Raw genomic sequence first — 14,864 nt, 5'->3', positions numbered from 1 at the left:
AGAGAGAGAGAGAGAGAGAGCGCGTTTTTTACAGCTTTAGTAATAGATTATTAGTTAGGAATAAGAAAATGGAAAAACAAATGCACTAGAGAACAAATTTCCACCCCCCAAAAAACTCAAATTTATGTACTTCTACTACAACAACAACAACCAAGCTCCAAATTCCTCGTTGCTCACTTCACAACACTATGATCGAGGTTTCACTACATGTATAGGTGCAAAGCGATGTAATCTCTTGAAATTTCATCATCATTAGTTACCTACTACACATACAGCATTGTTTGCACATTAACATTTTTTACTAACCTAATTTCCATAATTCTATGCTACTGCTTTTTATTTTCGTAATTCTCTACAGCTGACCAAGTTCTCTCTACACAACACACAAAACTTATCAATTTCAAACACCCTTTTTTATTTTTATTTTTCTTAATCTATCATTTTCAACTTTATCTTTATTATTATGAGTTTCTTCTGTGTCAAGTTCCCTTTTGTTATTACCTTTTATAAACCTCAACTATTTTTGCTTTCTTTTCTTGTTTTGTCATTTATGCTTCCTTTTCTTGTTTTTATTTCAATCTCAGTTATAACTTTACCTTTCATTCCTATCTTCAGTTCTTATTATTTATAATGTTTGAATTCTTGAATTTCAATATTATTCTTTGCATATTTCTAAATTACTGTTTCCCAACACTCCCCATATAGTTTCCTTATTTGGTCTTTCACTGTCTCTTTAACTAACCATTTATCACCTGATGTAATAATGTTTTAAAAACGTATCACCTTTCCCTACAATTCTATTATCTGCTGGCCGTATGTTTGTTAACTTATTAACCCCAAATAAGTTGTAGTTGCAACTTGTTCAAACATTCCTATAATAATCTTGTACCTTAGTCCCTCCAACTTTATAACACCAAACGTCTCGATTATTTGCTAACAATATAGGTACCACTACTGTCTCGTATATCATCATTCTCCCCTACAAAGCCAATTCTCCTACTCTGTTAACATCTCTATATTTCCTAACTTCTTAATCTAAATATTCTATTTTTCCCCATTCTGCTGTTGCGAAGACTACGGTCTTCTGTCTACGAATACCAATCCCCTAATTGTTATTTACCTTTACTATTTCCATCCTTCCTTTTCTAACCTCACCTTGAATCTGTCATTACTGAGGAACAATGATATCAACACAGGGAAAGTAAAACACTCGACGAGACACTGAATATCATTATAACATATTAAGACTTACTGAGCCCAACACAAGATATAGACCCTCTTACTCCAAAAGCCGAACATCCACTCTGAAAAATTAACAAAATATGAACAGTATTTTAATTACAAGTATGAAAAATTAACAAAATATGAACAGTATTTTAATTACAACTATAAGTAAATAAATTAGCTCTTTCAACTATAAGTAAATAAATTAGCTCTTTCAACTATAAGTAAATAAATTAGCAGTCTTTTATCGATAAGTAAGTAAATCAGCAGTCTTTCATCGATAAGTAAATAAATGAGGAGTCTTTTGATTCCAAGGGAAAGGCCCGTGCCAACAACAAGTGTTGGCTTTAATACCCCAACAACAAGTCTTTTGATTAAGTAAATAAATTAGCAGTCTTTCATCTATAAGTAAATAAATTAGCAGTCTTTTGATTATAAGTAAATAAATTAGCAGTCTTTTGACTATAAGTAAATAAATTGGGTCTTTTGACTATAAGTAAATAAATTAGCAGTCTTTCATCTACAAGTAAATAAATTGGCAGTCTTTCATCTACAAGTAAATAAATTGGCAGTCTTTCATCTACAAGTAAATACATTACCAGTCTTTTGACAAGTAAATAAATTAGCAGTCTTTCATCTATAAGCAAATAAATTAGCAGTCTTTTATCGGTAAGTAAATAAATTAGCAGACTTTTGACTATGTAAATAAATTAGCAGTCTTTCATCTACAAGTAAATAAATCGGCAGTCTTTAATCGATAGGTAAATGAATTGTCACTCTTATGGCTATAAGTACATAAATTGGCAGTCTTTTAACAAGTAAATAAATTAGCAGTCTTAACTAATAGTAAATAAAATAGTCTTTTCACTAAGTAGATAAATTAGCACTTCTAACTAAGTAAATAGATTAGCAGTCTTTTAACTAAATAAATAAATTAGCAGTCTTAACTAATAGTAAACAAAATAGCAGTCTTTTAACTAATTAAATAAATTAGCAGTCTTTTAGCTATAAGTAAATTTTAGCCATTAATTTAAAATGATTTAAGGTCCTTTAAAAGTTTGTGGTTCACCAGAAGTCTTACAAATTGCTAAAGGTTTTATATAATTTAGTTTGATTTGTCTGCATTTTACTTTGAAAGTTATTATTATGTGATATTTGGAACAGGAGCTTTGAATTAACAAATCCAACGTATTATCATTATTTAATATCAATATCAATATCATTAATATTAATATTAATATCAAATAATAATGATAATAATAATAATAATAATAATAATAATAATAATAATAATAATAATAATAATAATAATAATAATAATAATAATAACACTAATTCTTATTATCATTATTATTATTATTATTATTATTATTATTATTATTATTATTATTATTATTATTATTATTATTATATGACATCCTTTGTATATTTTATGATAATTACGTCTTAAAAAAATAGCCATTCTAAGTATGTCAAGTGTTGTAAGCATTTTACTTGGGATAAGATTTTTTAAATATCCTTAAGCTGGAATAGTCAGATTAAAGTCAACAACTATGGGGTGGATGAAAAGATAAACATTTGATAATATTTATGATATTGTAAGCATAAACTGAATACATAAAATCATGTTTAAAAGGCCATACTTAACAAATTATCAATTAATACGTTGAAATGGAGATATATACAGGAAGTTACAAAAAATATTTAATCAAATGTTACGTTTTACGATCAAATGTGTGAAAAAATACAAATGAAAACGCAATTAAGGCAAAATAAAACTAGCATGGGAGAGGTATTGACACTAATTTTAAATATTTGGAGAAGGAAAGATAATAAAAAGCCGGGTTTAAAATTCTAAAAACAGGAATAATTTCTAACGTAATATGGATGTTCGCTAATTATAATCTACTCTAAAATATACACTAAATAAACAAAAAACATTACTGCTTTGGTTTAGCAAAGAAAAGTTATTAAAAAACACATTGGTTCCCCACATCAACTTGCAAAAACACCTCTGCAACGAGATACAAATTACATGATACGAGAGACTAACCCAATAAAAGGACAGAGTTGAATTCGACTCTCTCTCTCTCTCTCTCTCTCTCTCTCTCTCTCTCTCTCTCTCTCTCTCTCTCTCTCTCTCTCTCTCTCTCTGACTTAGATATCTTATTCATACAATATGGAACTTATGGACCGGTGCTTGGGCCAGGAGAGCCATTCAGAATCTACGTGTGCTTATTACATCGTAAAAGTTAAACGAAGATAGAAAATTAAAAGTGAGAATGGAGGTAGTTTAAGGTTTAAAGGCCGCGCATGAATGGCAGAGACAAGGGACAGTGACATTGCCCTATCAAGCTGGACAATGCCATAGAGACTTACCATATATATGATCTACGCCCAAACCCCCTCTCCACCCAAGCTAGGACCAAGGAGGGCCAGGCAATGGCTGCTGATGACTCGGCAGATATACCTATATGCTCCCCCAACCCCCCATTCTTTAGCTCACAAGGATGAGGTTGCAGCGACCAAAGGAACTAACGAGTTTGAGCGGGACTCGAACCCCAGTTTGGCGATCACCAAAGTGACGCTGTACAAGCTCTTTAATAATGCTTACAGTGCACCATATGAAGATGCACTAAACTACCTCCCCATTACTATGTAAGAACATTTTAATGTAAATAAATTCTCTATGTAACACAATACCCATTGTTTTGTGGAATAAACGGATTTTGAGCGAAGCGAAAAATCTATTTTTGGGTGAGATAGCCATGGCGTCCTGATGGAAGGTTACTTTTTGGTAGCTTCCTTGGGTAAATAACTACTAAGATATTCCCAGAGAATTTAACCACAGGTTATCACAGAATTCTAACTTCTGGAGCGAGTATCCTAAAGGTTTCCCTTTAAGACATCGTATATCAACAGGGGACGCATGTATTAACGCGCCACATAGCTATCTACACCCCGAACAGAGATAATGCTTCGGTGTGTAAAGGCGGAGAATAGCTGGGAGCCGTTCCATAGCTAATCTCATCCGTGGCTACTTTTGGTACTCGAGACGTAAACAAACGGGCGCCATTGCTTAAATGACGTCACGTCCGTCTTCATCCTGAAGCCAGTTGCTTGCCGATCACCATGATACAGCAGAGCAGGGTGGGACCTAAAATCTGGACGAAGTAGCAGGGAGGGTCCATCAGGACGCCATGGCTATCTCACCCAAAAATAGATTTTTCGCTTCGCTCAAAATCCGTTTTTTGGGCTCAAGCCATGGCGTCCTGATGGAAGAATACCAGAGAATCAATGTATCGTGGTAGATTTTCCCCTATTAGCAAGTGCCAAGGGCTTTGAACAAAATAGCATAGTAATCTTAATAAAGAACCGTAGGGAAGAATCTTCCTGCCCCCCTTGGCAGTGAAGTTCCCACGGGCCATGCCGACGTCAAAGTGGTTATTGAAGGGCTATTCACCCTGTTAGAAGAACCTGAAGAACTTGGAGACGAGACTGAATGGTTGGCATTCGTATCGGAACATTCTGGAAGGCAGACAAGTGGTGGTTGGACACTGTGTGCTGAGAAGGTTGGTTTCGTCTCCAGGGTATGAAGAGTAAGTATTCGTATTGGAATATTACGTTGTAAGAGTGAATATAAATTAAGGGTTAGGACCTTAAAATCTCCATGAACCATAAGGAAAGGGGATAATAAAACTATGACAGGCATGTATTTCATAGTAAGTAGGAGCAGATTGAGACGCACAAGTAATAAAATAGAAATTTTATTTCACAGTTGCAGAAATTAAATGAATTGCAGCAATAAGTAAAGTTAATTTACAGTAATTATAATGTACATAGTAATAAAGACTTGCTCTTGAATCTGAAAGGGAATTTCAAATTTATTAGTAGGCACTCGTTCTCGAGGAACGTTAGTCTTTAATTAAAACACATCATGCTCAAGGCATGCGGCACTTGTGTGACAACTATGACATTTCACCTGGGATAAGAACAGTTATAAGAAAGCACTAAGTGTTTTCGACATCACTATGTATCGCTCGAGGGTCAACATAGGCACCCGAAGAGTTAGAGTCCCAAGTAACTCACTGTTCTATGCAGAGTTAGGTGCAGTTTTCATAACACTACCTGCGGCTACCACAAAATAATTGACTTCGTGCACTTGTTTCGCATAATGTTTGAAGAAAACATGCGAGGACTTCCAGCCTGTGAAGCTTTTAAGGCTTTCGAAGTCCATACTCTGAAAGAAATTCAGAGACGATGCAACTTTCTTAGGATCGTGACCGGCGGGTGTACTGTCGGGATCCGCTCTGCGAATGAAGTAGGTGATTTTCGCTCTTAATTGTTTCAGTGACAGGTCGCTGCCCGATGTTTCTCCTTTGAAGAGTTGGCCTCCACCAAAGTTCGAAGTTCTGCGAAGATAGACCTTGAGGCTCTCTACTGGGCATAAAGAGGCATCTTCCTTCAGGGGGCATATTCTCCAGGGGCCCCATCTTTTGGTGGGTAATTCATTTTTGGCGAGAAACGTCGGATCCGGGGAGAGGGTAATGTCTCCTGAATCAGTAAACAGGATATGACCCTCTTCTCTTGATAATGCCACTATTTCGCTGACTCGGGCTCCTGAGGCAGGAGCAAAGAGAAATATAACTTTCTGAGTCAGATCCTTGAGAGGGCATGAATCATTATCCAAGTTGGAGGCGAAATGGAGCACCTTGTCCAATGACCAGGAGATCGGTTTCGGTGGGGGTGCTGGGTGTAGACGAGCGCATGCTTTCGGCAGTTTATTGAAGATGTCGCTGGACAGATCAATTTGGAAGGCATACAATATTGGTCTAGTCAAGGCCGATTTGCAAGTTGAAATCGTATTGGCTGCTAATCCCTGTCCATGAAGGTGAATGAAGAAGGACATGCAGAAATCAATTGTGATTTCCTTAGGATTTTTTGTCTTGACGAAGGAGACCCATTTTCTCCAAGATGATTCGTATTGCCGTCTTGTGGATTCGGTCTTGTATTCCTCGAGGAAGTCTAGACTTTTCTTCGAGATCACAAACCTCTTCTTTGCGGCTAGGGAGAGAAAATCATGAGATGAAGGTCCTTGATTTTCGATGATGAAGCGAAGACAGTCGACTTCTGTACTTGTTGGGAGAGAACTGGGCCCGGGAGAGGGATCAGCTTGGGCTGCAGCTCCAGGACCAGGGGGTACCAGTTGCTCCGGGGCCACTTGGGAGCCACTAGGGCCGCTGTCCCTTTGAAGGTTCTCAGCTTGGAGAGGACTTTCAGCAGAAGGTTGGTGGGAGGGAACAGGTAGATCTAGGACCATCTGTTCCAGTCCAGTGACATGGCATCCACTGCTTCTGCCTTGGGGTCCTCGTACGGGGCCACATACTGAGGAAGTTGATTGTTGTCGCTCGTTGCGAAGAGATCTATCTGAAGTTCTGGGACTTGGTGAGAGATGAAGGAGAATGATCTTGCGTCTAGAGACCATTCCGACTCTATCGGGTTTGTCCGAGATAGAGCATCCGCTGTCACGTTGCGGAATCCTTGTAGGTGAACTGCAGACAGGTGCCATTTCTTCTTCTCTGCCAGACGGAAGATTGGGAGAAGCACCTGATTTATCTGGGGCGATCTTGAGCCTTGGCGATTGAGACAACGAACTACCACCAAGTTGTCTAGGGTTAGACGAATATGGATCGAGGGAGGCGGGGAGAGTTTCTTCAGAGTTAGAAGGACCGCCATGGCCTCCAAGATGTTGATGTGGAACGTCTTGAACAGGGGAGACCATGTGCCTTGAGCCTGTTTTTGGTGGGAGTGACCTCCCCAACCCTCCAGCGAAGCGTCCGTGTGGATGTTGAGTGATGGAGGTGGGTGTTGAAGAGGAATGGACCTTTTCAGGGCCTTTGCTTCCGACCACGGCTTGAGGAGAAGTCGAAGTCTGTTTGGGAGCCGTCTCTTGAGGTCTCTTCGAGCGATGGATGCAGAACGTCTCCAGACTCCCGCGGCATCCTTTAGCTGTGCACGAAGCACTGGGTTTGTTACTGAGGCGAACTGTAGAGAGCCTAGAACTCGTTCCTGCTGGCGTCTTGAGATCCGTTTGGATTTCAGTAGTCGCTTGACAGACCCTGCTATTTCCTTCCTTTTCTTCTGGGGAATGGAAAGGCGGTGTGACTGAAGGTTCCATTGGATTCCTAACCACTGGAACTTCTGAGCTGGAGAGAGGCGAGATTTCTTCTCGTTTATCTTGAATCCCAGGTGTTCTAGGTACTGGGTGACTTTGCTGCAGGATTTTACACAATCCTCGGGCGATGGAGCCCAAACTAGCCAATCGTCGAGGTAGGCCATCACCTGGACGTCTCGGAGGCGGAGCTGTTGTACTATGGCGTCCGCCAGCTTTGTGAAGATCCGAGGGGCCACATTGAGGCCGAAGGGCATGGCCCTGAAGGCGTAGCTTTTCCTTTGGAGTCGAAATCCTAGGTAGGAGGAAGCGTGATGGTTCATCGGAATGTGCCAGTAGGCATCCGCCAGGTCTATGGAGACCGTGTAAGAACCTCGAGGCAGAAGGGTCCTTATCTGTTGAAGAGTCAGCATCTTGAACTTGTCGTTCGCTATGAACTTGTTGAGGGGGGATAAGTCCAGAATGACTCTGAGTTTGTCGGAGTCTTTCTTGGGGACACAAAACAGTCTCCCTTGGAACCTGGTGGACTTTACCTTCCTTATCACCTTCTTGTTCAAGAGATCTAGGACATATTCTTCCAGAAGGGGGGTTGATTGTTGGAAGAATTGCTGGAATGTTGGGGGTGGTTGAGTCCAACTCCAGCCTAGACCCTTCTTGACGAAGCTGTGTGCCCAGGGATCGAAGGTCCAACGATCCTGGAATTGGCGGAGTCTTCCTCCCACCGGAAGCACTTCATTGCTTCTGGTGTCCCGAGGGCTTGCTGCCTCGGCCGCTAGCTCCCTTTCCTCCTCTGCCTCTGGAGGGACGGCGAGACGCGTCTCTGCCTGCACCTCTGCTTGAGCCTCTACCTTTGGGACGAAAGGTAGTCGTCTGTTGCTCGAAAGCAGGGGTGAAAACCGGTGACTGTGACAATACCGGTTGGGTGACCAGTTGAAAGGTCTGCTGTGGCTGAGCTGCCACTTGGGAGGTAGCGGGTCTTGGAAACTGACGTCTTGGTTGACGTTGCTGGGGTTTCTGTTTGGAAGATTTCCTCTTAGGTTGAGGTCCGTCGTCCTGAGAGGATTTCCTCTTCTTTGGCATGCCCCACTTGTGGAGAAGGTTCCTATTCTCCGTGGCGGCTTTGTCGGTGATCTCCTTCACAAGGTCAGAAGGAAAGAAGTGTTTGCCCCTGATGTTGGAGGAAATCAGCCTCCGGGGTTCATGTTTCACAGTGGCACCTGCGAACACGAATTCACGACAGGCTCTCCGAGCCTTCATGAAGTGGTACATGTCCTTCACCAGGGTTGCCATGTGGGATTTGGCAAGTACCATGTAGTGGTCTGGTACTCTGGTGTCACAGGCCATGATGTCCAGTTGGACCTGGTGGGACATGGATGCTGCGAGCCTCTCCTTCGTATCTTGTTCCCGACGAAGGAGGTGATCGTTGAGTTTCGGGAGGTCTTCATTAAACTGACGTCCGGCGACGTCAGGATCTAGCTTTCCCACCACGAAATTATGCTGGATGTCCTTCCAGTGTCGAGCGTCGGGGGGAGTGACTATGGAGAAGGGTCTGCACTCCTCCAGTGCAGGACAGGCTTTTCCCTCTTCCACAGCCTTGAGGCACGCAGCGAAGGCCTTTTCCATGAATGGAAGGACTGCATCCTCGGGTGCAACGTAGGTAGGGTGCTTCTTGCCCAGGGCCGGAAGCTTAGAGCAGGTAAAACCCCTACTTTTAAACGTGTTGGCTAGCATAGCCTGGGCCTTCGCGAGATCGAACACTATCTCCTCTTTCGGTTCGGTCTCTTCTTTAGAGGCAGGTTCAGAGCGAAGTCGGACGTAACAGTCCGGGTAGGCCTCAAAATTTGGGAAGAACTCCACGTCTTCCAGGGGGACCGAGCCGATCTTGTCACTGACGAAGATTCTGCCGGTCGCTATCACCATATGCTCAGCATACCTCCATGGGTTGGCATGAGAGCAAGCGGGGAGATCCTTAACCGAGATCTTCATCGGTTCTTTGGATCCTATCATGGACCTGATGAACTCCTGATTCTCCTTCAGCCTGTCGTCCATGATGGCTTTAATCATCCGGAGCATCTCTTGGGTGGATGGTAAGGGTTCCGGGGTCGTGGAGGTAGACGGGAGACACTCTTCCGTCGGTGTAGGAGTAGGGGCGGTGATGGAAGGAGGAGCGACCTCTTGCTCCGACTCGGTGTGTTCCACCTGGTCTTCATCATCTTCAGCTCCTTGAGCCATAAGGGTCTTCTCCGTACCCTCCGAGACATCCGACATGTGTTCATCATCATCGGAATCTAGGCGGCACTCGTGCATGGACTGGGCCATGACTACATCAGGTTCCACCGTAATTTGGACAGTGGGGATCAAATCCTTGGGCACCACAGAATCAGGGGAGGCCTTTGGGAACAGAAGTGACCTCAATTCTTCAGTGGCCAGGTACGGTCCGGTGGCATTCTTCTGGAAGCCACGCACCCATTTGCGTAGCTTCTCCCGAGAAATGTCCCTGACCTCCGCTGAGGGAGGGTTATGGAAGGCATCAGCTATGTGAGCCTGGCAGACCGTACAGTTCAGCGGGTCCCAGAATTTCAAATCCCCTTTCTTGTTAGCACAAGGGGCGTGAGTCCTGCAAGCCGTATGCCCGTAGAAGTGCGGGCGTTTCACAGCGCAGAAGTCGAAGTCACACTTCATCTGCTCCTCCTGTGGAAGAAAGAGAAAATGAGTATGGGGGGAGTCATAAGAATGGCTCAAGCTAAGTTAATATTAATCATTAATTTTAACTTGATAAAGGGTGTGATGCACAGAGGTTGAGATAGTAAAGAAACATACTCCGTGCATCCCGCCCGGCTGGCTACCGCAAGCTTTATCCTTGGATAATCCGAGATGGCCGAAGGCACAGGATAGTATTCCGCAGAAGTCCATAGGGCAATGGAATTCCATGGAGATTGCCAAGGATAAGTTTGGGACCGAGGCCACTCAGTCCCAAATTAGGGGGCTAAAGGATCCCCGAGGGTAACTGCTTCCGGCAACCAGCCGCGCTAAGATACACGCAGCATGCTGGAAATCTGAAGAATGCAAAAGGACAGCATGATTACCAATAGAACAGTACCAAGGAACTGATCCAATAACGTAAACAGGCCATCTGTTTGCAGTGTAGGGCTATCAGTACTCAGATGATAGCTAGTAGAAGAGTTTCTGGCATTAAGACAGACAATATAAGTCAAGAGTAATACCAGGGTGGCGGCCTCCGGCACAACGACGGCACGCCGGCAGAGGGAGCAGCGGCTCCGGCAGCCGGAGGATGCCAGATTGGTGACAGGAACAAGGATGGTTATAGCAGAACCAGGTTGCCGGCAGTGGATGCCGGCACTCCGGTGTCCGACCGGCAGGCGGACGGCGAAGCTATGAGGAAAGTGGAGAGCCATCGGCTGGAAGCCGGCGGCAGTCGGCAGTCCCCCGGCACACGGGGGGCTGGCGGCCATGGGGGTATGGGGAGAGTCACCAAGGTAGGAGGTGGGTATCGCCGACAGTGGAGGCGGCAAGGGACCGGCACCCGGATAGTGAAAGAGACAGAGGGAGGGATGTAAGAAGTCCAGCCATGGACTCCCAGACATCCACCCCTGAGAGGGTGTACCCATGATAGAGGCTGGCTCTATCACCCAGAAGCAGGGGCCGCAGAGGACCGGGAGCTAGGGTAGCCCAAGGGAGGGCTAGGGGACACCCAAAGAGGGGGAGACCCCTGTATACAGAACACATCCAGTGGCTAACCCCATAGGACACTATGAAGGGTATATGTACCAGAGCGGACTGCACACAGAAGCTCAAGGTAGCCCTATCACTCCACCCTAAGGAGGAGTTGTAGGACAGGGGACTGATGGGTATAGACAAACCTAAGTATAGGCTAGGCTATACAAGCGATAGGTGGGGAGGGAAGAAGAGAAGAGTCTTCCATGAAAGGGGTTCTGTACCAGAGCGGCCACTAAGGAAGGGAGGACACTCCCTAACCTAAGGTAAGGCAGCCTGACTAAAACGGTGCATGGGTACAGTTTCAGCAAGGAACAGAATTACCCTTCCAAAACCTAACCTAGAGCAGGGCTGAACGCCCTGAACTAGGAAGGATAGAAGACATATCGCTATCGCAGGACAGTCGTAGACTTAGTCCTAGCCATAGAGGAAAGGCTAGCCGTTCCTCACTCTCAGGCGCAACCCTAAGGGGGGTTCATTCCCTTAGGGAGGACTGAGAGGCGATAATATACTCTGGTAAGAGCTTGATCCCTTTACATGGTAAGGGAAGCAAGGCTATGCAGAGGGAATGCCAAGGGCAGGGGGATGAAGGAAGCATATAGGGGTCCTACATGTAGGTTAGGTTAGGAAGGCACACTAACTAACCTATCCCCTATATGGTCCCTGAAGGCGAAAACACTTGCATCACAGTCAATAGTATTGTAAAATAATGCCACTATCTTCATAAGTTAGCCTAGGATCACTAATAAAATCATGCATGAACACTGATATATAGGCACTCTGGCCTGGGGGCTATACTGTAGTAGCCAACTGGTATGAGGTCAATCGATGACCGATAAAAAAGCGTCAAAACACGATATAAAAGTTCCTAGCTATGAAGACTAAATAAACTAATGTTGTCGATTAGTAAATGAGGCCGGAAGCGTTGTTGTGGCTAACTAAATAAGGCATGCAGAACAACAACGACGCCATAAAATGGCGGGTCCGGTAGAGGCACAGCTCTGCCACAAAACAACAAATATCTCGAAAAGTAATATTTACTTTACGGTCAGAGCTTAACTAAACAATACTGGAACCTTGTACTCAACTTTCCAGAAGAAGGCGAGGCCGAAGGTAGCGACATAATAAAGATGCAAGGCGATAAAGATAGCACAGGGAAAATCCGTCTAAGTAAGGCGAGCTACTGTACAAAGGATGAAGACGGACGTGACGTCATTTAAGCAATGGCGCCCGTTTGTTTACGTCTCGAGTACCAAAAGTAGCCACGGATGAGATTAGCTATGGAACGGCTCCCAGCTATTCTCTGCCTTTACACACCGAAGCATTATCTCTGTTCGGGGTGTAGATAGCTATGTGGCGCGTAATACATGCGTCCCCTGTTGATATACGATGTCTTAAAGGGAAACCTTTAGGATACTCGCTCCAGAAGTTAGAATTCTGTGATAACCTGAGGTTAAATTCTCTGGGAATATCTTAGTAGTTATTTACCCAAGGAAGCTACCAAAAAGGAACCTTCCATCAGGACGCCATGGCTTGAGCCCAAAAAAGTTATTATAATTATTATCAGCATTATACCTACGTGGTCAAATAGAGCAAATAAACTAATGATCGGGACCCACTGAGAGTTATGTGATCAGCGAACAAGCTATGTTCAGGAAGGGCCAGGTAAAGGCTATGGATTCTCCTAAACCCCTAGACCACCCCTCCTTAGCTTACTCGAATGATGAGGTTGCAGACACTACAAGAAACCATAGAACATGACAAAGTCTCGAACCCCAGTGCAGTTGGTCACCAGGCAGGGACGTTTCATATCGTAAAGCATCCGTGGTCATTGCTTTTATTTCACTGGGTTTAAAAATTCTGCAAAATCTAGTATAGTAGTGCAACACATTTATTTGATAACGCATGTTATTCCATGAAGCTAATCACTTTGTTTAAATTTTTAAAAGAAAATATTATGAGATCTTTAGGGGTAGGGGAACACTACGGGGCTTGGTGGCTCTGCGGGGTAGGGGCTGGGAAAGGGGGACATCGTTAACATCTACAATAACCATGCAAATACTCCCTTCTTCAAAAATGTTCATTAACTGAAACTAATTTTTTTTTATAATCAGCAAAAATAATAACGTCCAAATACCCATTTCTTCTCCCATAATTTTTTCCTCTTCCAAGTAACCCATTTCCCTTAAAGCCTAATGAAAATATCGACTATGTACAATTAGAAACTACTTCAATTTTGCTTTCGTCATAAATTCAATTTTTGAATAGACAATGTATAAAGCATTAGGATAAACTAGATATTTCTGATCATTACAAAGAAAACCACTATATGTCAGTTGGGAAAAGATAGTTTGATCTTATATGGCTAATCAGTAAAATATACTAAATAAAAATTTAAAACTATTATTGCAACTATGAAAACTATGATACATCTCTACTCCGCCATTTACACCCTACTAAAGTGCGTGTTGTGTAAAATAACTAAGTCTTTAAACAAATGCCCAGGATCGTTGACCTTCAAGTAAACGATTTTATGAAGAGTCGAGTCGTTGGAATTAGAATCTAGAATTGATTCTCTTTCGAAACAGATTGAATAATTGGATGAAGTTTTGATGAAGTTCAAGACGTCTAATAGATTTGTTTACTAATTTCTCCGTCATCTCTACTTCCTTTATTCCTTATAATTTTTTTCTTATCATATGAGTACAGTAATACTATTCATTAATACCATCCCCCCCCCCCCCCCCCGATACATTATTTCCCATGACTTTCAACAGCAGTCAAAATTTAATTCACTCCAGTGATTTCTCTAAGCTTTATACCCCTTAGTAATCAACTCTGATTTTGTGTCACTTATGATCTGAATCAGTAAACAATGTTACTACAATTGAGCTCACTTTAACAAGGGTATGGCAAATCACATTTCTTTGATACATTTGACGGCAGTTTGCTCTCATATAAAAGGGCAAGATAGAGAAATTTACAAAAGTTGAAATAAGTCGCCTTTCTTACTTTTAATTAGATGGTAATGGAAAGAAATTACTAAACTGTGGCATGAATTTAGGTACTTAAGAACATGAATTCTAATTAAGCACCAGAGCGTGACCTCACCTTCACCTGGTGTAGGTCATATGTTATCCGCCCAATAACTATACACAAACCAATATGAATTCCTAAAGAAATTCGATCTAACCTACCGCAATTTTCCAACCAGTCCAAACTATACGAGAGGCCATTTAAAGTTACCGATACGAGCGAGACATCTAACCACCAGATTCTGCGTCAGAAAAATGCATTGCTTAAAATTAATACAATTCATCATGACTAATATTATAGGAAAACGATTATTTCCAGATGGACAACATAATCAAGATTGTCTCTAAGTTACCTAGAAACACAACCATGAATTAGCAAAGATATACTTTTGACTTGGTTTTCTTAACAGTAATTTCAAATAAAGAATGACATTATCGTAATGTGTCACAGTCTACCTTCCACACTTGTTTAAACCAATGCTTGGATACGAACACTTTTGATTAGTTTTGTTCCACACTGTCAAATGTGAAGGTTCAATTCATTGAGTATCCCATAAGGTGCACCCTGATAAATTTGTACGTCTCGTTAGACTAACATTATAATTGATATGGTATCGCCACTAAGTTTTTTAGGGTTAAAACTCTGCAGAAGCACAACCTTTATAAGTCCCTTTAACCAAGTCCAAATATTTTTGCTG

The 14,864-nt window shown here is 42.5% G+C and overlaps 1 long non-coding RNA gene across 1 annotated transcript in view; it reads right to left on the bottom strand.

The window, feature by feature from the left end:
• LOC137644875 (uncharacterized) overlaps positions 1-14,864 on the bottom strand; it is an 87,031-nt gene that overhangs the window by 65,568 nt on the left and 6,599 nt on the right. Inside the window, exon 2 of the long non-coding RNA XR_011045222.1 lies at positions 1,253-1,304. This is a non-coding gene — a long non-coding RNA (uncharacterized lncRNA). The remainder of the gene's footprint in view (positions 1-1,252; positions 1,305-14,864) is intronic.

This window comes from Palaemon carinicauda, chromosome 1 (assembly GCF_036898095.1).
Source record: "Palaemon carinicauda isolate YSFRI2023 chromosome 1, ASM3689809v2, whole genome shotgun sequence".
NCBI lineage: Eukaryota > Metazoa > Arthropoda > Malacostraca > Decapoda > Palaemonidae > Palaemon > Palaemon carinicauda.
The sequence above is the reverse complement of the archived record's forward strand: the minus strand, read 5'-3'. Positions and strand labels throughout refer to the sequence as shown.